We start from the raw sequence: 26,979 nt of genomic DNA, 5'->3' as shown, positions 1-26,979 counted from the left end.
TTTGGGAGTTGGTGATGGACAGGGAGGCCTGGCATGCTGCAGTCCATGAGTTTGCAAAGAGTCTGACACGACTGAGCGACTGAATTGAACTGAGAGAGGTCTTACCCAGAGTATGGAGAACCTGTGAATGATTATTCATTTTCTGATCATGTTAAGTTTATCATTGGAACTTTTAGTGTAAATATAGAACAACATGAGTTTCCCTGTTGCCTCAGATGGTAAAGAATCTGCCTGCAATGTGGGAGACCCGGGTTCAAAACCTGGGTCAGGAAGATTCCCTGGAGAAGGGAATGGCTACCCACTCCAGTATTCTTGCCTGGAGAATGTTATGGACAGAGGAGCCTGGCAGGCTATAACCTATGGGATCACAAAGCGACTAACACACACACACATCTTCCATGTCTTCTCTTGAACACTTTGGGCCCCCATCACTGCCTTCCTAAAATGGGATCTGTTTGAATGCTGACCTCATTCCTGTCTACTATACCCCAAGACCAGTGGGGAGCATAGATGAGGAACCATTGGAGCAAGAATGGTTCCGTATATGCAGAGATTGTTTGTCCCCATCCAGCATGGGCTTCCTTGATAGCTCAGTTGGTAAAGAATCCACCTGCAATGCAGGAGACTTGGTTCGATTCCTGGGTCAGGAAGATCCACTGAAGAAGGGATAGGCTACCCACTCCAGTATTCTTGGGCTTCCCTTGTGGCTCAGCTGGTAAACAATCTTCCTGTAATGTGGGAGACCTGGGTTTGATCCCTGGGTTGGGAAGATCCCCTGGAGAAGGGAAAGGCTACCCATTCCAGTATTAGTGGAGTATCCATCCAGTATATTCCAGTGTTCATATCCAGTATTCATCTAGCATAGCTTAAGGCCAAAAGAGCAGGTCTTGTTTTATCACTCAGAGTTAAGAAAGAGCACTGATAGGCTTGTGGGCACAGCAGAAAAATGAGTAGACGCAGCCACCTCTAGAGGACTGACACCTGAACCAAGCCCTGCAGAGGGGTTGAGGTCCAGTGGCAGAACGTGCCCAGGGAAAGAACACCTATTACCCCCCAGCAACCATGGGTGCTGCAGACTGGAGGTGGTACTATGGTCTGAACACAGACGGGTGAGAGCCACCCCAGGCCCAAATATATGAATCAAGCCCAAGGGTCAGTTGTAGGCCATTAATAGACCGGAGCTCCATATCCCTCCTGTGTCTGCTGTTAGTCACTCAAAATCTGTGTGTGAGCATCATTCTAGTAACTCAATCTCAAGCACTACCACAAAAGAAATGCCAGACCAGCCAGAGGCAGTGTTCTGCTCCTGTGATACCCTCCTGAAGCAGGTGCCACTGCAAGGCCATAGGACCACCCCACAGGCACAATCCTGGAGCTCCTCAGGTCATCCAGTTGACTCCACACATGGGGGAGAGGGTTACAGACCACTTTCAAATGAAAGAAGTAGGAACAGGAACCCACATGGACCCCAGTCCAGGCTCAGGGGGCCCCAAACAGATGGCACTGCCCACCCTAGCCAGTCCTAGCCCCCAGACGAACTCTTAGAAAATGTTCAGGTATGTTTCTGGCAACCAGGACTGAATATAGAACTGGGTCTGGGACTTCCCTGGTGGTATAGTCAGAAAGAATCCACCTGCCAGAGCAGGGGACATGGATTCAATCCCTGGTCTAGGAAGACCCCACAAGCCGTGGAGCAACTAAGCTGTGTGCCACGACTACTGAAACCCGTGTGCCCGAAAGCCTGTGCTCTACAACGAGAAGTCACGGCAATGAGAAGCCCACACAACTGCAACTGGAGAGCAGCCCCTGCTCACCGCAACTGGAGAAAGCTCACGTAGCGCTGCAACAAAGATTCAACACAACCAAAAACAAATAAATAATAGAAAAACAACAATGAAAAAAAAGTTTAAGGTTTATTTTTTTTGTTTTGTTGTTTTTTTTTTTTTTACTTTTTAAAACCATTTTTAAATTAAAACAGTTAATTTACAATGTTGTGCTTCATATGTACAGCAAAGTAATTCAGTTATCAGTTCAGTTCAGTTCAGTCACTCAGTTGTGTCTGACTCTTTGCGACCCCATGAACCACAGCACGCCAGGCCTCCCTGTCCATCACCAACTCCTGGAGTCCACCCAAACCCACGTCCATCAGGTCGGTGATGCCATCCAACCATCTCATCCTTTGTCATCCCCTTCTCCTCCTGCCCTCAATCTTTCCCAGTATCAGGGTCTTTTCCAATGAGTCAGCTCTTTGCATCAGGTGGCCAAAGTACTGGAGTTTCAGCTTCAACATCAGTCCTTCCAATGAACACCCAGGACTGATTTCCTTTAGGATGAACTGGTTGGATCTCCTTGCAGTTCAAGGGACTCTCAAGAGTCTTCTCCAACACCACAGTTCAAAAGCATCAATTCTTCGGCACTCAGCTTTCTTTATTTTTTTATTTTTTTTTTATTTTTTATTTTTTTTTCCATTTATTTTTTATTAGTTGGAGGCTAATTACTTTACAATATTGTAGTGGTTGTTTAAGGTTTAAAACGAAACAAAACAAAACCCACATCCAGATCTGGGCTTACAGCATCAAGCCTGAATATTACTGCCAGCCCCATGTGGTCTCAGACCCGAAAGGAGGCTTCCTTTGAGAAAGGCCCTCCAAAAAACAAAAAAAAGAGAAAGGCCCTCCAAAGTGCAGGGCCCTTGAGGTGTAAGCCTGGAGCAGGGCTTGTCTGGGTCTCAGGGCAGTATTGAGTGGGAGGTAGCTGAGAAACCAGATTCACAGTTCAGCTTGACACGTTCCCATTCACGGAGCTCCTGCTAAGGGCCAGGTACTGGGTAGAGACAAATTAGAAATCCGAGAGGCCACGGTTCATTGCCTGTTAAGGTGCTCCTAGAGGAATTACTCCCAGATTGCATGGCATCACTCCACTCCCTTTCCAATAGATTCCAGATCACCTGAGATGGAGAGCAGCCCCCTGCATCCCAGGGCCTGTTTACACCTCACTGCATCCACTATTTCATTCCATTCCAAAAGTATTAAATAACAGGAAACACCCCAGTTTATTCTGTGTATTTCACGTTTGTTTATACCTCGTTAGTTTCCAGATAGAGCTCTTGGGTGGGGGGGTGGGGAATGTGGAGACAGAGAGAAGCTCAAAGAGGTGCCTCCTGAGGAGCCCAACCCAAGACTGGGGAATGTCAGTGGAGACCATTCTCTTTCTATCCACCTTCCTCCTGGGATCCTTTCATGCCTCATGTGTTAAAAAAGACTGTTGATTATAAGGGGCGAAAACAACTCAAAAAATGAGACTCACAAGGGCTCCTGTGAGGCGGCAAAGATAATCTCTAGTCAGATAACTATGGCACTTATGTTCAGCTGAGGAGAGGCTGAATAGCTTGAAAAATGGGGAAATTCTCTTGAAATTCAGAGAATTATTGAGGAAGAGAAGGAAAGTTACAGGTGCAGTGTGGGAGGGTAGACACCAGGAATTCTCACTAGTGCTTGTTCTGTGATGTAAGAGGCAACTTTCTTCTCTGTCTCCCATGAAATCTTCAGTAAAACATCTTTCTCATTAATGTCCTGTGCCTTTCCAAAGCTCCTTCATTCCAAAGCTCTACCAATGCAAGGCTGTTGGAGACTGTATTTCTTCCCTAGGGTTGCCATAGAAAAATCACCATCAACTTGGTGCCTTAAAACAACAGAAATTTATTCTGTCACAGGCCCAGAGGCCAGAAGTCCAAAATCAAGGTGTCATCAGGACCTTTCTTCTCCTAAAGGCTGTAGGGGAGCATCCTTCCTTACCTCTTCTGGCTTCTGGTGGCCCCAGGTGTTCTTGGCTTGTGGCCACATCACTCCAATATCTGCCTCCATCTCCATCTCTATCTTCTTGCCTTCTCCTTTATGTTGTCTCTTCTGTTTCTGATAAAGATACTAATCATTGGATTTAGGTCTTGCCCCAGTGATCCAGGATAATCTCATCTCAAAATCCTTAATTATACTTGCAAAAACTTTTTCCCCACTAGGTCACGTGCACAGGGATTGTGGACTAGAAAGTGAACATGTCTTTTTAGGAGAGTCACCGTTCAGCTCTTTTGCTGGGGTAACAACTGATACTGAAGATTTGGGAACTGTTTAAAAAAACAAAATTGAACTGAGTAAATTTTAAAGGTTTTATTGGTTTTATTTCATGGTTCGTGAATCAGGCAGCATCCAATCTAACAGACAGAAAGCAACTCCGAGGAGCTGTACAAAATGAAAGAATTTAATAGGCAGGAACAAGAAAGTTATAAGAGGCTGGGGCTTTCCTGGTGGCTCAATGGTGAAGAATCTGGTGAAGAATCCCTGCTGATGCAGGGAGGTGTGCATGCTCATTTGCTTCAACCACATCCAACTCTTTGCGACACTGTGGACTGTAGCCCGCCAGACTCCTCTGTCCATGGGATTCTCCAGGCAAAAATACTGGAGTGGGTTGCCATGCCCTGATGCAGGGGATACAGGTTCAATCCCTGATCTGGGAAGATCCCACATGCCGTGGAACAACTAAGCCCGTGATCTAAAGAGAAGCCACTGCAATGAGAAGTCCAAGCACTGCAACAAAGAGCAGCCCCCACTTTCTGCAACTAGAGAAAGCCTGAGAACAGCAACAAAGACCCAGCATAGCCAAAAATAAACAAATAAATAATTTTTAAAAGAAACCAAGTTATATGAGGCAAACAATGGGTTGATTATGGCAAGGTCACTGTGGTTTACAGGATGGCAGGCATCTATCAGGCAGGTTACCTAACTAGTGCTGATCAGGTGATTCTTAATTGACTCAATTAAAAGATTCATTCCTGGGAGAGTCAAAACTCTAAGTTAACTATTGTTTTATCTCTTAGGTTCTTGGGGCTTAGCATAAGTGACTCCATTTTGTATTCTTTTTTATTTGTTTTTTCGTTTTTGTTTGTTTGGGTTTTTTTCAGGCTGTGCCTTGCAGCTTGCGGGATCTTAGTTCCCTGACCAGTGATCGAAACTGTGTCCCCTGCAGTGGAAGTGTGGAGTCCTAACCACTGGACCACCTGGGAGTTTACTGTTGTCTTATTTTTTACCAAAACAAAGAAAAGGAGGTGTCATCGCAGAATGAACAATGTGTTTAAGCCAAGCATTAGTTCCCCACCTGGGCACATCTTACTGGGTGCCTGACTCTGTTCGCCCTGGCCTATTGCCAAGTTATCTCTTCCCCCATCTCCCCTTTGTATATTACTACAAAAACCTGTTAAAACAGTACTAAATTAGCCTCCAACTAATAAAAAAATTAAAAAAAAAAACAAAACAAAAAAAAAAAAACAGTACTAAATAAAGGTTGATGATAAGGGAAAGATAAGAGGCAAATACAAAAGACAATACTTAGATAAAAGTGCAAATCCCTGTTTGCTTACACAAACAGCAGAACAACAAGGCTGGACTCTCAGCAGGAGTCCTTTGTGTAATCAATAGGTCTCTTGAAATACTTTCCCAAGCCAAAGAGCAGTTCTCTTTCAAGGAAGAGCTCTAACATATGTCTGTAGAGAATAGTAAGCGCAGACTGCTTATAAAATAACAAGTTTTTCCCCAGCACCTGAAAAACCTCGAAACTGGCTCCCCCGGTTTCCTATGAATCTGATCAGACAGAGAACTTGGGCTTCCCTGGCTCCTTTTTCTGGAAGAGATATTGCAGAGACCAGGAGCATTCTCCATCCAGAGATTGTTCAGCTAGGCTTTGCCCATCTGTGTTTACTCTTGAGGCTTCCAAGTTGTTCCAAAGAGAAAAGCAACCCTGTCCTCTTTATGTCAGTTATTTTTGAGATTGGGGTTATATGGGGGAAGGGACATCCCCTCTCTGGGCTCCCTTTTTCTGTCACTAACTGTGACATTGTGATTTATAATAAGAAATATATATTTGGTCTTCATCCCTATTTCTGACACAGAGCTCCTAAAATCTGAGGAATTTCCTAGTGATAAGAGCTATAAAAGTGAAGGGAGCATCTTTTGATATCCACAACAAGCCCCTCTGAAGCACACCCAAGTTGAGTTTTTTTAGTTAGTTTTTTTTTGGCTATGCTGTGTCTTGCAGGACTTTAGTTTACAGACCAGGGATCAAACCCCTATAGTGGAAGCACAGAGTCTTAAGCACTGGACTGCCAGGGAATTCTTAATTTTTTTAATTTAATATTTATAACTGTTTCCCCAAATACAGGAAATATATCAATGGTGGTAAATGAGATCATTTTAGGAAGGACAAAAAGTAACTGTGTTTTATTTTTAATAGTTATGTGTTTATCACAAGTATTTTTGGTTTTCATTTTTAGTGGTATATACAGTAATCTTTTATAATAAAAGTTTTTAGGTTTATAAAATAGGAGTTGACTTAAAGTAAAATACTAAGTAGATTAGTCGTGGTGATACACACACAGCAAATGTGAAAACAGCTCCCAAATGCCTGAGTCTGGGAAACGTTTGATTTGGAAAACCTTTGATTCTTTCCGACCATGAAATACTGCACAGTTTTCATGTGCCTGGAGAATCCACTCAGAGTTGTAAATAGAATGTTGATGGCGCTGTGTGGAAGCCCCTCTGTATCCATCGACCAGTGCGGTGTTGCCGCGTGGAGCTCGCAGAGCTGGAGGGAGCAGCCCACCAACCCCCAAGACCCAGCCAGTGGCTCAGCACCCGCTCAGCACCCCAGAATAGGACTCCACTCCCTGCACCCTAACAGTGATGATTTTGCAAAAATGGCAGTTGTGTTTGTTTTTCCATTGAGAGCTGGGGAACCCATGTCCTGATATTCCTCATCCTGGCTACTTCCCTTATAGAAAATAAGTCCTTTTTTTTTTCTGGCCTTGCTGATGGCAACAAAAGAAAGGGTTTCCCTGGGTGGCCGCCTGCTGGTCTGGGGTGGGTGCCCAGGGTTCCCCCAGTGGCCTGGGCCCTCCTTGCCCATGGTCAGCTTCCTGCTGATGAATATGCTGTTTGTATTGTTTTAGGAAACCAGAGTGTTTTGTAAATAAAACAAATGCATGTTTGTGTCACACACACACACACACAAATTAATAAATTATTACTGGTAGTTTATTTCATAGCGTAATTTTTTTCCTGAAAAATACATCTCACATTCCCTAATTTAAAAAATGAGAAGATTGGAACCAAATTCTGACACTGATTTTGCAAGTTACCTTTTAAAAATGCATCCCTGTGAAGTCTACCTGAACATGACTGTCCCCCCACCAACACCCCACCTCTCCTACTCTCATGGAACTATGTCCTGCTACTATTTCAATATGTGCACCCTGAATTTTAGCATGTTATCTTCCTCTCTATCTCCCCTTCAACCTGTGAACTCTTTGAAGTCTGGGAGTATGTCTGAATTCTCCGAGGCCAAACAGGGCTTGAAACAAGCTTTAGGTACAATCAGTCTTTATTGAATAACCAATGAACTTGGGCTTGGAGTTTGATGGGCAGGGCAACAGGACAGCCCTGGCAAGTGGCTGGCACCAGGGTGTCCAACATGTGTGTCTACAGGGGGCCTGAAGTTGACAAGGTAGGGTTTTTGCAACATCCAAAATGGCAGGTGGAAGGCAGACTTAAATCCTAGAAAGATTAGTGTCTCAAATATCTATCACTATTTCACAAGCCACTCCATGCCTCCATGTGGCTTAAAACAATTTTCTGTTTCTTACGATTTCAAGGGATGGCCAGGCACACCTGGGCAGTTCTTCCATGGCATGTTTGCTGGGGTCACTCATGAATTCTGCTGGGGCTGGAACATTCAAGATGGCAGCTCCGGTGGCTGGGCCTCACTCTTCAGTAGCTTAGTTGGACTTCTTTCTCAGTGGCTCAGTGCTCCAAGAGAACAGAAGCTGCTAGGTCCCTTAAGGGCTAGGCCGGAAATTGACACAGCAGGAGGTCAAAGCCAAGTTACAAGGCCAGCCCAGATTCCAGGAAGGAGGCATAGCACCGCCTCTTTTCAGGAAAAACAGTGCCCATGTCCAAGGCTGGGAAGCATTGTTGGCAGCTGTCTTTTGTCCCACTGTTGGAAAGAAATTCTGGACCTCTTCTTCCAGGTGCCAGAGTTTATAGTCACTTTATCTAGATCTTAGGTAGGAGACTGATGGGAGAGGATGGATGATTTGTGATGCCTATGGGAGAGGCCCAATGTTTGTAGGGAAAACTCTAGAGTGGTCAAGAACTGCCAAGGCCATCAAAAGGCAGGGGTGGGGGTGTGGGGGTTTGTGTGCAGTTGAAGGGAACATAGAGGCATGGCAACAGTAGGAGGGTCAAGGCTGAAGGTCAGGACCGGGCCCTGGATGGTGGAGGGGGTTCTCTTTACATGTGTCAGAGGTGAGCTGGTGTCTGTCATGTCAGAATCAACATCCACAATCTGATTTTAGTCAGGGGAGGGGAGAAGAAGCATCTGGGATATTCCCCGCCAACCCTCCATTCTGACCTGTCACCCTCCCCCATCCCACAGAGATTACTCTGATCCACTAACCACCCTCAACGCCCCACCTCCCCACACCCGCCCTGACATCATTTCTGAGCCCCGCTGCCCCACGATGTAAGGACAGATACTTCCTTAAGTTTCAGTTGACCTCAGTCATAGAATAAAGATATCTGTCCGGTCTCTCCTGCTAATAAATATTTGACCAGCGGTTTGTTAATTTTTCTTACTCTCTGCGACAGAGATTAATTGTTATTTTACATTACACTCAACTTCTATTAGTTTAGGATTTATTTCCTCAGTGATAATGCCGGCGTTGAGCTTGAATAAAACACTTTAACCTAGACAAGCTCATTAAATTTTTGAAGGTGAGTGGACAGAAGGGAGGGAGAATCCAGCCTGGTTTTGCAGTTTTGAGGGTAAATCCACCTAGGGAGGAACGTAAATCCTTAGAGCTTTCATCACACAAAAAAAACCTTTTGTTTATCTTTTCCATTAAAAAATCTACATGAGATAATGAATGTGAACTAAACTTGTTGTGGCAATCATTTCACAATATATGTTAATTAAATCATTATGCTCTACACCTTAAAATTATACAGTGCCTTACATGAATTATGTCTTGGAAAACTGGGGAAAAAATTTTTGAAATACATAATGATTCAAGAAAGTTGATGGTAAAAATAACAACAGTTAAAATACTAGAGCATCTATAGTCAATATGATAAGATACGAATGAAAGTGTCATTTGAGTAAAAATAATTGATTTTGATGGAAATAACTTCAGTGAATTAAAAGCAAAAGTGGATAAACTAGATTTTTCTTCACTGTGTTATCTTAAAAAAATTGACCAAGGAATTAAAAAAATCTTATTATTACCTCTGAAAAATAAATTCTCAACAAATATTTTTACTCTTTCATATAATTCTGATTTCAAGGATTTAATAGGCAGAGATTCAGACTATTTTTGCAGTTAAAAAAATAGCTGAACCAAAGTCTCAGGTTAAATGGCTGAGATGAAATAGCAAGGTCAAAATAGAAGCGCAAAAAGAAAAAATAGAGTAAAAGTTGCAAGACTAAATTTTCCTCTGTTCATTTCTTTGCATTTGTACTTTTTCAATAAAAATACTTTTTACTGATGTAAAAAAAAAGTAAATAAATCCATCTAGGGAGTGTCAAGCAGGGTAGGGGCCGGGGAAAGCTGGATGGTGCAGGATGGAAGCCACTTTGAAGGACAATCCTGCTCGGTCCTGTTAGCCTCCGGCCACCAGAACTAGCCCTTTCTCAGAGGTACCCCCACTTTCAAGTTGGCTTCTGACATCCTCAAAGTTTTCACAGGCTTGGTCCCAAACAGCTCATCCTGCCCCAAATAGGACTCCAATGCCCATTCTGTTTGTCATCCTACTTTCTGCCTATTGAATCAGATTTTTCAGGGTCTGATGTTATTCTCTGGACCTGATACTACCCTGCTGAGAGCTGTGAAGTTTCCTTCCCTATAAACAGGAGATGTAATGACAATGATCCCATTCACCATCAGAGTCACTGTATTTATTACCAGCTCCCTGACCCAAGGGCCAGAGCCTGCTTTTGAGACGTCCCTCATCGCCTAGGGCACACTTCCCTTATGACTCTATATTGAGAATTCCTTGACCACAGAAGCCAACTGCTCCCACCCACTTCTTTCAGATTCCAGACCCTACCCCTACTAGCTTCTATTCCTCTCTCCCTCTGCATGCAATGTGTTATAAACATACTCATCCCACAAAACGTTGAGAAGTCTAATGAATTTTTATGAAAGCAAAGTGAACAGTGTCAGCTGCTCAGTCGTGTCCAACTCTTTGCGACCTCATGGACTGTAGCCTGCCAGGTTCCTCTGTCCATGGGATTCTCCAGGCAACCCACTAATACCCAATTGTGGGTTGCCATTCCCTTCTCCAGGGGATCTTCCCAACCCAGGGATTGAACCCGGGTCTCGAGCATTGCAGGCGGATTCTTTGCCATATGAGCCACCAGGGAGAAGGCCAGTGAATTTCTAAAGGGAGGTCCTAAGCCAAGGGGAAAACATGGGAACAGGTCTTTTCACTTTAAAGATCAAAAACTAAGCACCTCCCTAACATCAGACTTCTAACTGTGCTAGAACAAGTGCTCGTGTTGAAGACAGGTCACCAGTGCAGACTCCCTTCACAGTTATGGCCATTTTCCCTGTGTCTCTTTATATCATTTCTTTCAGGAATTTCAACTGGACTCATCCCAGTCAACCAGAAAAGTTGTGATCATGTTTTATCTCAAAAAGAAAGGGTGCAGGAGTCTTGATTCCTGACCCTCAGTGTGGCTTCTGGCTCACATGCAAATTTGCCCAATTCATACCCAGCTTCAGCTCTGAAAATCAAGGGTCTACTTGGAGGGGCATGTTGACGAAGCCACGGAACGTACCCTGTGACACCTTTCCCAGGAGCAATAGGTATCAATTCACCATATTATTGCACATTTCAGAGGGAAGTTTCTGGAAGAGTCCAAGAGAATCTGCTGCATCTGGATAGGGAAGTGGCTAAATCATTTTGTGTTCCAGAACACCCAACATCCTAATTTACAAGGACAGTGAGGAGATCAAACCAGTCAAATCTAAAGGAAATCAACCCTGAATATTCATTGGAAGGACTGGTGCTGAAGCTGAAGCTCCAATACTTTGATCACCTGGTGTGAAGAGGAAAAGACCCTGATGCTGGGAAACATTGAGGGCAAGAGGAGAAGGGGGTGACAAGAGGATGAGGTAGTTGGATGACATCACCGACTCAATGGACATGAGTTTGAGCAAACTCTGGGGAGACAGTGAAGGACAGGGAAGCCTGGTGTGCTGCAGTATATGGGGTCGCAAAGTGTTGGACATGACTTAGAGAATGAACAATAGCAACTTGGAGAGCTATGGGTGAGAAATGCAGGCCAGCGCTCCCAGGGACAGAACTAGAGCCTATAAAACACAGGAACCCCTTCCCTCTCTTAGGATCCAATCTTTCTCTCTCCCCAGCTTTCTCTGCTTCTTTTCCCACATTAAGTGGGAACTTTGTTTGGGTTCTCTCAGAAGCAGACCTGGAAACAAAGATTCAAATGCAAGTAGTTTCTTTAGGAGTTGATCCCTGAAAATACTGACCAGTGAGTGGGACAGGCCAAGGATAGAAAAGGTGCCAGTTACCACTGATCCTTCCAAAGAGCTCCAGAGACAGTGTAGAGCATGGGTCAGAGTTATCACAGGACAGGGGCTTCCCAGATGGCACTAGTGGTAAAGAATCCGTCTGCCAACACAAGAGACGCAAGACACATGGGTTCGATCTCTGGGTCAGGAAGATGCCCTGGAGAAAGAAATGTCAACCCACTCCATCATTCTTGCCTGGAAAATTCTGTGGACGGAGGAGCCTGGAAGGCTACAGCCTATGGGATTGCAAAGGGTTGGACACGACTGAGCATGTACACACACACACACAGTTATTCCACCTGAGAAGTTAGAGAGCTGGGATACTCATTGCCCCTCCCTGCGACTTCCATCATTCGTTGGTGGAGGGAGGGCTGCTCCCCGGGTATTAACCCTCTTTGTTTTTTAGTCACAAAGTTGCTTCCAACTCTTTTGTGACCCCATGGACTGTAGCCTGCCAGGCTCTGTCCATGGGATTTTTCAGGCAAGAATACTGGAGTGGGTTGCCATTTCCTACTCCAGGGGATCTTACCAACCCAGGGATCAAACCCACATCTCTTGTGTATCCTGCAATGCAGGCAGATTCTTCAACGCTGTGCCACCATTAACCCTCTAACACTCTAGCCTTCCTTGTGTGCAGGTGTCTGTGTCCCCAGCAGAAAGTGGACAGATAAAAGTCCTCAGGTGGAGGATGGCAGGTCCCAGGTGTTTTTAGTAAACAGTGTTCAGAGTGTCCAGCAGAGGGCCTCACAGTTACGGGTGGTGCACTGACCGTGACTGCCCTCTTGACCCAGCCCAGATACTATGTGAGTTTTCATAGTTCTTGCCCTTTGCTTTTTTTTTTTTTTTGGCCACAGCACACAGGGTCTCCCCAATGAGGGATCGAACCTGTGTCCCCTGAAGTAGAAGCAGAAGTCTTAACCACCGGGCTGCCAGGAAAGTCTGTTCTTCCCCTTTTGTTATGAGCTGAATGATGTCTTCCCACAACTGGTATGTTGCAGCCTAACCGCTAGTACCTCCAAAAGACACTATTTAAAGAAGTGGTCTTTAAAGAGCTGATTAAGTTAAAATGAGGCTTTTAGGGTGAGCCCTAATCCAATCCGATTGTCATCCTTACTAGGAGAGGAAATTGGACAGGCAGAGAGACTCCAGGGATGCTCACACAGAGAGAAAAGACCATGTGAGGACGCAGTGAGGAGGCAACTATCTACAAACCAGCTATCTGCAAACCAAGGAGCTAAAACCTCAGGAGGAACCAACACTGCCAGCACCTTGATCTTAGACTTTTAGCCACCAGAATCTTGAGAAGTAAATTTCTGTTGGTTAAACCACCCAGTCTGTGGTACTTTGTTATGGCCACTGTAGTAAAGTAAACCCTTCCCTGAATCTGTTTCTCCATCCCCAGTTGACCCAGTCAAGTTGCCTCTGGTTGACCCAGCTCATCTTTTTGAGCCAGGCCATGACCAGGGCATCACTGACTCGATGGATGTGAGTTTGAGCAAGCTCTGGGAAATGGTGAAGGACAGAGAAGCCTGGTGTGCTGCAGTCCATGGGGTCACAGAAAGTCAGACAAGACTGAGCTACTGAACTGACTAAAGGGTCAGAAGTGACTGAACCATCCTTGGGTCTAGTGTCCATCTCAGTCCATCTAGCCATTAAGGGGAGCAGGATTGGACAGCAAGGACCGTGAATGAGAAAGGGAACATCATTGAAGAAGGCACCAAATGTGCCTTGGCCTTCTGTAATGGCGCTAGGCCGATGTGGCCAGGCATCCACATACTTGCTTTAATCTGGGTCATCTTCAAACTACTGTGTCTTTGTCCTAGAAACAGATCATTGGGGAAAATAAATCAACACAAGTCTGAGCATCTAGACACTGCCTCGGACAACCCAAACCTCAGATCACAGTTTGGCTAGTTTCCTGGCATGGAGATTGTGACTGTGAAAGCCTGAAGCTCTGTCCACCGGGGCCGAATCAGAAGCTAAGAGGCGCAGCTCGCCTTGTCTGGAAACCAGCAGGATGCAAGGCTGACAGTTAATTAGATTAATTAGGAAACCATGCCTTAAAATGTAATGTTGTTTTCATGAGCTCTTAAAGCCGATCAAAATGTTTGCTGAGCTTTATGGCTGGTAATTAACAACCTTGTAAAAATACACAAGGAAACAAGGAGATGTCAGGGAGCTAATGAATGTGACAGCTGCCAGACACACAGACCGAGCCTGGTTCCAGCCTTAACATCAGCTAGCTTTGAATCCCAATGCCGCTTCAGTTTGCTGTGGCCTCAGACAAGTGTCCTCACCCTCTCTGGTCTTCTACTGTCATCTGCCTAGATGATGACCTCTAAGGCTAGATAACCTCTAAGCTCTGGACCAGCTGCATTTCTCAGATGCTCCCTTTCTGCCCCCCCTCTCAACAGCTCCATCCTCCTGCAGCTCCACTGCTCTGAGGGCTATTCAACCCTCAAGAATTCTTAGGTCAAAGCCTAACTCTTCCACCATAGGGAGACCCTTAGCATACTACTCCTTGGAAGTGGACGTACAAAGCTTTCACGGCTAAAGATCCATTCAGCAGTCTTTGGCAACAAGTTTTTCCTTTAGGAGAGCTCTCCCTCATGGTTCTCAGTCCCTGTGCTGTAGGCAGAACTGATTCCTTGGCGCTAGGGTGGGCTGGTGTCTCAGCTGTAGCAATCAGAGCATCTCAGTCTCCTGACCACAGTGATTTGCTCAGGGATGGTCACCTGACACAATTGGAGCCAATGAGACACAACGGAGAGAGAGAGACTCTCCATTCAATTCCACTGGGATGACGGGCCCGGGATCGCAGGCAGCCCTTTTGGCACCATGTTCAGTGTGAACGCTCTAGCATGGAGCAAGGCTGAGCGAGATGATGGAGAGAGACCAAGCATGAGCACCAGTTGTTTGGGCCCCTGAGTTTAGTGATATCCTAAATTTATCCCTGGAGTTTTCAATCACATGAACCCAAAGGTTTCCTTTATTAGTTTAAGCTATTTTGAGGTGAGTTTTCTGTCATTTGCAAACAAGACTACTACTTGACCTTCCTCTGTTTAAAGCTTGGGGAGGTGAGAAGGAGTCAGCGAAAGAAGACTGAGCGGTGGCCAGTGATATAGGAGAAAAATCAAGAAAATAAAATGTCCTGGAAGTCAAATGAGGAAAGGATTTTAAGGAGATGAGAGCAGTCATCTATGTGCAGTTACATGTTGTGTTTGTGAATACAGGGGTGTGAGAAAGAGAGGGAGAGAAACAAAATCATAAAGCCAGAGAAAAAAGAGAAATTTTATAGTGAAAGTACATGCTAGAATTAGTACATGCTGTTTCCTATGCATAAAAAAGTCATTTGTCCTCTTTTTCCCTTTGAGAATTTTTGTTTATCTTCTCAAAGCCCACCTCAAGGTCATCTCCTCTTTCCCAAGTACCAAGGCAGGGTTAGTCACTCCTTTCCCAATGCCCCCTTGGCGTGTTGATCTGTGAAGTTTCTCTATACACATTGCACTCTGAGCCCCTTCATAATTGGACTGGAATGGATACATAAGGTTGCCACTTGTTCATGGGTTAAACTGTCAGAAGGAAAAGAAGAAAATACCTTCAATTGCTGTTGACAAGATTCATTGTTTACCCAATGCCTTCTTTGTAAGAACTCACATTAAGAATTCCCAGAAAAAAAAGATGGGGTGTCTTAAACGACTGGTAGATTTCCTCCTGGAAGATAATGAGAATTATTGAGTATATTGAGTCTCCTTTTTGTTTTCACCTCCAAGGCTCTCAAAGCTAATCAAATGCTTTTGTCAACGTCACCAGTGACCTCCATGTTGCTAAATCAAGTGATCAGTCCTCAGTTCTCACCTTATTTATCCCACTAGCAGCACTGCACATAGATGACCACACTCTTCTCCTTAACATCCTTTCCTCATTTGGCTTCCAGGACATTTTATTTTCTCGATTTTTCTCCTATATCACTGGCCACTGCTCAGTCTTCTTTCACTGATTCCTTCTCATCTCCTCAACCTTTAAACAGAGGAAGGTCATAGGGTCTGGTCCCTTGCCATGTTCATCTCTATCACATTACCTTCACCGGAAATCTCATATCACCTTATGAATTTAAATACCATCTCTCTGATGATGATGCCCAAGTTTTTATCTGTATCCCAGACAGATTTGTATCCGTAGCCTCCCTGAACCTGGGCTCATATGTCCAACCTCAATTTCATATCTCTCTCTTTTTTGACTTGCATGGTGCAGTATGTGGGATCTTCCCCGACTAGAGATCAAACCCATGTTCTCTGAACTGGTAGGCAGATTCTTAACTACTGAACTACCAGGGAAGTCCCCCCACATCTCTTTTTAGACATCCATATTAGTCAGCTCAGGCTGCCATAACAAGATGCCACAGAGTGGGTGGCTAAAACAATAGACATTTATTTTCTTACAGTTCTGGAGGCTGAAAGTCCGAGATCAAGGTGCCTGCAGGGTTGGTTTCTTGTGAGGCCTCTCTTCCTCGTTGTTGATAGTCTCTCACTATGTCCCCACATGGCCTTTCATCTGTGTGTACCTAGAGAGAGATCTCTGGGTGTTTCTTCCTATAACAACACCAGACTATCAGATTAGGGCCCCATCTTTTCTGTCTCATTTAACCTTAATTACCTCCTTAGCAATCCTAACTCCAGTACTGTCACACTGGGGGTTAAGGCCTCAACATATGGATTTTAAGGGGACACAAGTCAATCCATAACATTATATCCAACAGGCCTCTCAAACTAGACACATTTGAGATTGAATCTGTTCTCACCAAGCCTGCTCCAACCGCAATCTTTCTTGTCACAGAAGATGAAAACTCATACCTTTTAGTTACTCTAGACAAAAACCTTGGGGACATCCTTGATTCCTTTCTCTTTTTTCATACCCCCCTCCAATCCATAAACAAATCCTACCATCTCCACCTTTAAAATATATCCTGGGGAACTGCCTGGTGGTCCAGCGGTTGGGACTCAGCACTTCCACTGCTGAAGGCCCAGGTTCAATCCCTGGTCAGGGAACTAGGATCCCAAAAGCTGTGCAATGTGGCCAAAAAAAGAAGAAAAAAAAAAAAAAGTAAAATATATCCTGTACCCAATCCCTTCTCACCTCCTCTCTGCTTGTACTCTATCCCAAACTGTCATCCTCTCTTGCCTGGATTATGACAATAGTCTTCTAAATGGTTTTCCTGCTTCTGCCCTATCACCCTCCAGTCTATTTCAATCACAACCTCCAAAGATTTTTTTTTCAAGTCATAGGTTCTACCGCGCCTTCCTCTGCTCCTGCGATGGCACCATTATGCTTAGAGTGGCAGCCAAAGTACACACATGGCCTCCACAGTCTTTACAAAGGACCATCATAGTCAGTCCTCTTGTTTCCTCTTTGACTTTCTGTCCTATTGAGTGACTTCTCAATTGACACACCTGTATCAATTGCCAATCAGTATCCTATTGACACACCTTGGTGCAAAGATGATGACTAGTTATCTCAGGAGTGGTGAGGTCACTCAGGATAAGGGTGCTCAGAGAGAAGAGGGGAAGGGGGGCTTCCCTGGTGGTCCAGTGGTTGATCCACCTGTCAATGCAGGGTACGTGGGTTTGACCCCTGGGCCAGAAAGATCTCACATGCCAAGGAGCAACTAAACCCACATGCTGTAACCGCTGAGCCCGAGTGCTGCAACTACTGAACTCACACACCTTGAGCCTGTGCTCCAAAATAAGAGCAGCCATTGCAATGAGAAGCCCATGCACCGCAATGAAGAGTGGCCCCCACTCACTGCAACTAGAGAAAACCAGAGCACAACAGTGGAGACCCAGTGCAACTAAAAACAATAAATGAAGAGGGGAAGGGAGGGGAGAGGAAGAGAAAGAATGGAGGAGGAAAGGAAGGGACTCAGGGAAGAGGTTGAAGAAAAACAGTGAGCCTGAGAAGCCACAGCCAGAGGACTAAGCTAGGAACCAGCAGAGATGGGTCCACCACAGCCCACGAGAGAGATGTCTCCAAGAGGAGTGATCTCTCGCGAAGGGTCCACAGGGTTGAGCATCCCATCTTCAATTTCCCTTTCGTGCTGTTAAAAATTTTAAACCTTTTTAAATGATGAGCAATTTGTCAGGGAAGCACTTGGCAGCCAAGCCGGGTAAGAAGAAAAAATATTAGCATCTTTCGACTGGTCATTTTTTTCCCCTTTTCAGCATAAGCAGGCCAGAATCAGTATCCATTATTAATAGATGCATGTTTTATTAAAGGTATAAAGACCAAAGATTTGTAACTTTAATAATCCAGATTCTTATTTTAAATTCTCCAACATTATTATTTATTGATTGGTGGGGATGTTTCTTTTGCTATCACCGATCTGCCAATTCCTGGAGGGGAAATAGAAGTGGTGGAATTGGGGGAACTAGCATCGACACTGACTTATTGGAGGGTGTACGACGAAACGCCCATGAAATGAACTCCAGCTCTGTGCCAGGCCCTGGGCCACACGTGGTGCAGCAGAGGCAGGATGACAAACGCACAACCCTCCCCTAACAGGGGAAGCAGAAAAATAAACAATACATTGACAATGCAGTAATTTGGTTGTATAAGGGGAGAGGATTTGAGGGGTTAAAAGCGTTCCTCTGGAATTAGGAAGGTATAAGTCTCAGTGCCACAACTTAATGATCTTGGGCATGATACTTTCCCTCTCTGAGCCTCAGTTTCCTCGTCTGTAAAATGGGGATGATAGAGGGTTATCAAAAGATTTAACTGAGACACTGATGCATAGAGCTTTTTTGGCCCAGTGCTCAGCACACATTAAGCACTTGTTTAATAGTAGCTCAGGGGTTGCTGGTGGTGATGTTAAAAGTGTCTGGGGCACACACTCTGAGCATCAGTCTTTTGGAGAGGGAATAAGAAAAACTTTCACAGAAGGGGATACATTTGAGCTGGGTCTTGAAGGATGATTAGAATCTCAAAAGGCTGACAAGCTGAAAGGAAAGACAGTCCAGACAGAGAAAACAGCCAGGGAGAAACAGGTTGGTGAGCAAGCATGAGCTTTGGGAAAAGCTGGAGAGCTTGTTGGGGACAGAGGATATGGTGGGGTCAGGTGGGGGGTGGCTATGAAGGAGGGTCGGATGATGGTGCAGGGGTCCGGGAGGCCAGGCAAAAGGGTCTGGCTTTGCCCAAAAGGCTATGGGGAGCCTTGAAAGTTGTTGTTGTTTCACTTGTGGCAGGAAAAAACCCATGAAGCATAAAATTTACCATCTTATCCACTTTTAACCATATAGTTTAGTGGTATTAAATATATTCACATTGTTATGCAAAAAAAAACCTCTAAAACATTTTCATCTTGCAAAACTGAAACTTTATATCCATCAAACAACAAATCCCCATTGTCCTCTCACCAGAGCACCAGGCAACCCTCACTCGACTGTGTTTCTATGAGTCTGACTACTTGAGAGGCCTCCTATAAGTGGAATCACACAGTATTTGTCCTTTTGAAACCGTTGGTGTTGTTTCCACGGGGGCTCCAAAGAGCTCTAGTACTATACTTCTTTATGTCTCCATGCAGAGATGAACTTAGTGAGAGCAAAGTGGTAGATAAGAAGTGATTTATTAGAATAGGATGCTTGTGAGACTTACAAGTGGGTGGGTGAGAAATACCACACCCCGAGATCATAGTGGGCTACAGTTTTATAGTCAAAGGAAAAGGGGGGAGGGGGAGAAGACCTTTGTCTTTCCTGAGTAGGTTTAATGTTTTTGTTGTAGCCACGGGTTCTGGGAAACAAACTTACTCAGAAGGACAATGTAGATAGTGGAGTGCAGTTTATTACACTGGTGGGCCCAAGGCAGAGTTTCCTCTTAGCCAAGGACCCCAACCAGTTTTTGTGAAAACCTTATATACCCTAGAAGTGTATAAGGTTCCCTGAAACTAGTCTGAACAAAGGTAAAAGAAAGATACAATCAAAGTTAACCCGCAATCATATGCTTTAAGCCTAGGTAGTTAACAGTGGCGGAGAAGACAACTCCAGTACACCCCACTCCAGTACTCTTGCCTGGAAAATTCCATGGACGGAGGAGCTTGGTAGGCTACAGTCCATGGGGTCGCTAAGAGTTGGACATGACTGAGCGACTTCACTTTCACTTTTCACTTTCATGCATTGGAGAAGGAAATGGCAACCCACTCCAGTGCTCTTGCCTGGAGAATCCCAGGGACGGCGGAGCCTGGTGGGCTGTCTATGGGGTCGCAGAGAGTCAGACACGACTGAAGTGACTTGGCAGCAGCTGCAGCAGTTAACAGTGGACAGTTATCAATAGGCCTGTGGTCATACCCCAATAAGCATAATAGAATGTATGATTCGATTCGGTTACACAGATAATTAGGGTATTCTTTTAGGCAATGGAGAGCCCTGGGGCTCTTCCTTCCAGGGGTCTGGTTTTCCAGTTGGTCTGTCGTTTCTGCAGATACTGGACCCATAGCTCAAAGTCCACAGTCCGGCCGAAGACCGAGTCCTGCTTTCAAGATAGAGCCTGTTCTGTTTCCTTCTTCATTTTCATCATGAGTTTCTCCTCCAGGTTGAGCAGGGGAGTTTTCTTGTCCCTATGTGGTCAAGCTATGTCCACAAAATATTGTTTTCTGGTCCACAAAATACTGTTTTCTATGCGTGCAGGGAGCACGTCTTAGGGATCATTGATTTACTGATTCACTGGGCAGGCTGTGCGGCTCATGCCACCATTGTTTTATTGTTGTGGGTCATGTCCCATGCTTCTGTTGCATGGTTTTGTTGCTAAGCAAACCTGCTTGGGTTTTGTGGTTAAGAAAACCTGCTTTCTTGAGTAGTCATTAAGTTACAGGGGTCTCCCATATATATATATATGTATTTTTTTTACTCACAATCCCCTAGGATTAACTATTTAATCACCTATTTTGTCCCTTCATTCTGTCCCTATTACTTTTGTGACTGGATTATTTCACTCAAGCTTCATCTGTATTCTCTCATGTGACAGGTATTTCTTCCTTTTGAAGGCTGAACAATATCCCCTTGTATGTATATACTGCATTTTCTTTACTCAGGCATATCTTGGAGGGTTTTAAGGATGGTGACCCAATTTGGTCTGTGATTCAGAACAAACGATGGGTGTGGGGTGATTCTAGAATGGTATGGAGAGCAGCAAGTGGCGTCAGGGAGACCAGGGCGGCAGTGGTACAGATGTCCAGGCATAAGATGAGAGCGGCCTAGTCTCATGTGTGGCCCAGGGCTTGGATTCCAGAGACGTTCTAGAGGAAGAATTGGAGGGATCTAGTAATGGTGACAAGATACGCGTTGTAATTTTAGAAATCCAGAGATGGCTCAGATCTTACCAGCCCTCCCACCACAAAATGAGTGGGAAAAGCTGGTCCCCTTCAAGGGTGAGAAGGAGGACAGGGGAATGTTGTGGTGGGTGCAAGACAAATGCCCACTCTCAGCTCTGGTAAACCTTCAGAAAGCTCCTTCCCTGAAGACTATAGCCACCGCCTTCATCCCCAGTGTGTGACCAGGATGTAAGGGAATACAAATAATTCTAAGAAAAGATATTCAACCTCTCTCTAGTAACCCAGGAAATGAGAATTAAAGCAACAAGGAGATGCCTTGGAAGGTTCTCAAGAAGGGACCAATATGGTCAGATACCTCCAACTAAATTCATCCTCCTCCATTTGGAACTTGAATGTACTCGAACACTCTGTAGGTATGCTCAGTCGCTAAATCCTGTCCGACTCTTTGCGACCCCATGGAGCAGGCTCCTCTGTCCATGGGATTTTCCAGGCAAGAATACTGGAGAGTTGCCATTTCTTCCTCCAGGGGATCTTTCCAACCCAAGGATCGAACCCACAACTCCTGCATTTGCAGGTGGATTCTTTACTACTTGAACCACCTGGAAAGTCCACTCAAACACTCTTAAGCATTAAATTATTCCACTTTTTTTTTTAAGAGAGTGGGAGTGCACACTATCATATTAGTATGATCCCCAATTATCTTGGCATTTGGTTATTTTTTGAAAGCACAACATACTATTGAACTAAATACCAACAACCAGTAATCACTAACCACTTTTCACCATTTTTAATCTAAAGAAGAGTTCAGAAACACTGCTATACATACACAGGATAAATTTCATAGACAAAGCAGATGAGTGAAGGAGGCCAGACAGAAAAAAACTAGATACCAGCTGATTGCATTTATATGAAATTCAAGAACAAAATTAACCTGTGATGATAAAAGTCAGGATAATGGTTACCTTTGAAGGGTATTGACTAAGAGGGAAACTTCTAAGGGGCTGGAAATATCCTGAGTCTTGACCTAGATGGGGATTAAGGGGATGGACACAAAGTAAAGATTCATTGGGTTATACATTTATAATGTATGCACTTTACTGTGTATAACTCAAACCTTAATACAAATGTTTTGAAGAGTTAGATTGTTGTTTTTTCCTGGTGATCCATGTCTTTCACTAAAGTTCAGATGGTGAATCAGTACTGATTGAGGGCCTATAGTGTACACAGCCACACATATGAGAAAAGTAGCAGAAGTAAAGGAAGGTTAGGGCTTGGCTTTCTATCCACAAGGAGTTGTCACGTGGCTCTGCAGTTAGAGCAAGGCTCATTGCTACCCAGGACCAATTGTATCTGATGCCATTGAGAACCCCACTCCCACACACACATGCCTAAGAAGACACGACCAGGCCTGGGCAGCCTGCTCCATCAGGCAACAGGACCAATCAGAAGGTAGCCAGATGCTGGAGGCCAGGATAACTCAGGGTTACTTTTTTTTCTGGTCACACCACACAGTGTGTGGGATCCCAGTTCCCCAACTATGGACCAAATCCACACCCCCTGCAGTAGAAGCATGGAGTCCCAGCCACTGGATCACCAGAGAAGTCCAAGGGTCACTTAGGATGGGAATAGGCGAAGTGTTAGTCAATAGATGCTCTGGCCACAGGGACCTTTCTGGATCAAAGACAACAATGGGTCAGTCCCAGTTAGCAATGGTGAGGCCAGAGCAGGCAGGAGAGTTAGAAAGGACATCAGGTCGAGTTGCACAACAGCTCAGAGATAATACAATTCTCCTTTCCTATTGGGACCACATGCCAGGAGGCAAGGGAGGCAGGTGGTTGGATGGAGGTGCTCAGCTAACCCAGATGGAGACCAGAAACATCCCGTCCTGCTCAGGCTTACACAGCAAGAGGGGGACTGACCCAGGCTAAGACTCCACACATTCTGTACCCTATGGGCTTCTCCGAATCACCCAGCAATACCCCAAGATCATTTCTATTTGACCATTTGGGTGCTCTCCATTCTACATACGCTGTGTTTTCAGCTTTAAAAAAACCAAAAAGGCTTACTTCCTGATTCATATGACAACTTACATCATCTTGAAAGTGGCAGAGAAAACTATCCCACACCACCCACTTTTAATACAGATCTTTGCCATATTGAGAAGTATAAGCAAACCTAAAGAGCGATAATTAGCTCTAAACTCAGGCGAGGTTTATGGAACGTGAACCGTTTGGGTAATCGGTTGGGGTGGTGCCATGAAGGGGTAATTAATTTGTTTTTTTCCTGAAAATGTTTTACTTAATTAAGGGAGGAGCTGATTTATATACACCCATCCCCTGGGGATGGTTTGTAAAGCAAGAGAAAATTCCAACTGTCTCCTTGCTGTGTTTCTCATCGAATTATTTCATTACATTCAGATACACTTTTGCAACACTGATTGTGACATATCCTGGAGTTATGAGCTCATAAATACTGGGCGGGGGGGAGGGGGAGCTGGAGAAGCACGCTTAATGGAAAATGTTCTCATAATCAAAAGAATATTTCAAGCTGTGACAATGCAGGCCAAGAAGGGGAGAGGGAGCCACTTTTTCTTCAAAGACTAACGGGATGCTGAAATCAACCCAACACCTGCAGCTCTGTCTCTTTCCAAGTCAGCTGGGCTTCCGAATCTCAGCTTGCAGATGGTGGAAGTCAGGAGCATTTGGATCTAGTCCTAGCTCCACTGTAACTTACTTTAAATTTTTAAAATTTATTATTTACTTATTTTTGGCTAGTCTGGGTCTTCATTGCAGTGTGCGGGCTTTCTCTAGTTGCAGCGAGTGTGGGCTTCTCTCTAGTTGCAGGGCACATGCTTCTCATTGCCGTGTCTTCTCTTGTTGCAGAGCACAGGCCCTAGAGCCCACTGGCTTCAATGGTTGTGATACTTGGGCTTAGTTGTCCCTTGGCCTGTGGAATCTACCTGAACCAGGGATCAAACCCACGTCCCCTACATTGGCAGGTGAACTCTCAACCACTGGACCACCAGGGAAGCCCAGTCATTACTTACTTTGAGCTGATAGTAGCTTAGGTTTGTTCTTTCATTTATTCAGCAGATTTTTATTGAGCACCTACAATGTGCCAAGCACTGTGCTACATGCTGGGAATACAATGGTGAATAAGACAGGCTGTTTCCTACCTTCACAGAACTTAGAGTCTAATGGGAGAAAAATAATACAAACAAGTAAAAGAGTAAATAGCTGATAAGCATATTCTTAGTTTATGATCTAGCAATTCCACTCCCAGGCATAACCCAAGAGACACGAGTGCATATCTCCCAAAAGATATGCATAAAAATGTTCTGAGCAGCGCTTGTTATTCAGTAGTTCCAAAGCAGGAACAACCGTCAGATCTGCCCTCAGCAGAATGGGTAAATAAAATGTGGTCTACTTACAGAATGGAATAGAAAAAGAAAAGTGAAAGTGAAAGTTGCTCAGTCGTATTTGTTACCCATGGAATATACAGTCCATGGAATTCTCCAGGCCAGAATACTGGAGTGGGTAGCCTTTCCCTTCTCCAGGAGATCTTCCTGACCCAGAGATTGAACCCAGGTCTCCTGCATTGCAGGCAGCTTCTTTACCAGCTGAGCCACAAGGGAAGCCCGTAATGGAATACTTCATAGTAATAAAAAAGAGCCAACTGCCGTTGTGTGCATCCATGTACAAAAACATGGATGAATCTCACAGAGATGAATGAAAGAATTTGGACACAAAGAGTGCAAACCATCTGATTCCATTAATATGAAGTTTAAGAGCAGGCAAAACTTATCTAGGATAAATCAGATAGAAATTAGAATAGTGATTACCTTTACGGAGAAGAGGCAGAAGGAACTATCTACAGTGTTGTAAACAAGCTGTGTCCTGATACAGGAAGGGGTTATTTGTATAACATTTGTAAAAATTCATTGAGCTGCACTCTTGAGATGTGTGTGCTTTACCATGAGCATATCATGCATCAATTAAGACAAACTTTTAAAAGAGAGAATGAGAGAAGAGAAAGAATTTAAATGATAGTTTCAATTAATTTCACATAACAATGAGAGATATGAAGAAAATAAAACCAGATAACACGGAGAGTTACTTGAAGGTGGGAGTAAGGTGTGAGCAATAATGGGTGCAGAGGCGAGAGGGGGCTTAAATCTGAGACCAGAATGTCAGCAAGGAGGCTGCCCATGAAAATCTGAGGAAAGAACATTTCAGAAGAGCATTCCAGCGAGAGTGAAGGCCCCGAGGCGGGGGCGTCATGGGAAGTCTCAGGAAAAGCATGGAGGGGCCCAGAAAGGCTGGAGAGAGAGGGCAATGGAAGAAGGGGCCAGAGGGGCTGTCAGGAGCTGGTCAAGAAGCTCCCTGGAGGCTGAGGAAGGGTTTGGGTGATATGAGCCACTGGAGGGCTTAAGTAGAGGAATGACATGATCTTATTTTAAAAATTGAGGCCACACACCCAGCAGAATTGGAAAACAAAAAACAAACCCTGATACTACCAAGTTGCTGAGGATGTGGAGCAATAGGAGCTCACACATGTTGGTGATGGCAATGTAAAACAGTGTAGCCTTTCTGGAAGACACTTGGACCATTTCTTACAAAGATAAACATACACTTATCAGGCTACCCAGAAATCCCATTCTTTGGTATTTACCCAAATGAAGTGAAAGCCTACGTTAAAGCAAAGACCCGTATGCAAATGTTTCTATGAGCTCTATTTACAATCATCAAAAAACTAGAGACAACCTAAATACCTATATGTCCTCAGCCGAGGAATGGATAAACAAACTGTAGTATATAGCCACACTATGTAGACTATATATAGACTCAGCAGTAAGAAGCAACCAGCAATTCATACCTGCAACAACTTGGATGAATCTCAAATGCACTGTGTTAAGTGAAAGAAAAGACGCGAATAACCTACTGTGTGATCTCATTTATAAGACATTCTGGAAAAGGCAAATAGACTCTGGTGATGAAAAACAGTGGTCGTCAGGGGTTTCAGGGGGAGGGGAGGATTTGACTACAAGGGGGCAGCTGAGGGAATTGAGGGAGCATAATGGAACTGTTCTGTATCTTGACTGTGGTAGTAGTTGCCAATTATATATATTTTTAAAAATTCTAAGAGGGACTCCCCTGGTGGTCCAATGGTTAAGACTGTGCTTCCAATGCAGGGGGTACATGTTCAAACCCTGGTCAAGGAACTAAGATCCCACATGTCACGTGGTGCAGCCAAAAAATTAAAAAATAAATAAAATAAAAATTAAAAATAAATTTAAAAATTTAATTTAAAAAGTCTGTGTAGGGCCTCCCTGGTGGTCCAGTGGTTAAGACTTCGCCTTCCAATGCAGCGGGTGTGGGTTCGAACCCTGGCCAGGGAGCCAAGATTCCACATGTCTTGCAGCCAAGAAAACCAAAAACATAAAATAGAAGCAATATTGTAACAATCTCAATAAGGACTTAAAAAAAAAGTCTGTGTAAAGTTTTAAAACACAAACAAGCAAGTAAATCAATTCTAAGAATTATATACCAAAAAAAGAGTGAGTGTAACTTTATGTAAGTTTTAACATAATTTTTAGTTTCATTCATTTATTATTTTTGGCTGTGTTGGGTCTTTGTTGCTGCAAGGGCTTTTCTCTAGTTGCAGCGAGCAGGCACTACTCTCTAGGTGTGGAGCACAGGCTTCTCACTGCAGGGTTTCTCTTGTTGCGGAGCAAAGGCTCTAGTAGTTGTGGCACATGGGCTCAGCTGTTTCCCGGCTCTAGAGTACAAGTACAATAGTTGCGGCACACAGGTTCATTTGCTCCGCAGCATGTGGGATCTTCCTTGATCAGGGATTGAACCCGTGTCTTCTGCACCGGCAGGCAAATTCTTTACCACTGAGCAACCAGGGAAGCCCTAACATAATTTTTAAATGTAAAAAGTAAATTCTCAATACATTGGGTTATACTTTCCTATTGAACATAAAGACTATCTGAAAAGTTGAAGCCATATTGATTTAGAGC

The 26,979-nt window shown here is 44.3% G+C and overlaps 1 non-coding gene across 1 annotated transcript; it reads left to right on the top strand.

Annotated features, from left to right (window-relative positions):
* Positions 1–16,613: 16,613 nt before the first annotated feature.
* On the top strand, positions 16,614–16,686 carry TRNAG-UCC. The gene has a single exon. It is a non-coding gene; the product is annotated as a tRNA-Gly (tRNA).
* Positions 16,687–26,979: the final 10,293 nt, after the last annotated feature.

This window comes from Cervus elaphus, chromosome 23 (assembly GCF_910594005.1).
Source record: "Cervus elaphus chromosome 23, mCerEla1.1, whole genome shotgun sequence".
In the NCBI taxonomy this organism is placed as follows: domain Eukaryota; kingdom Metazoa; phylum Chordata; class Mammalia; order Artiodactyla; family Cervidae; genus Cervus; species Cervus elaphus.
The sequence above is the reverse complement of the archived record's forward strand: the minus strand, read 5'-3'. Positions and strand labels throughout refer to the sequence as shown.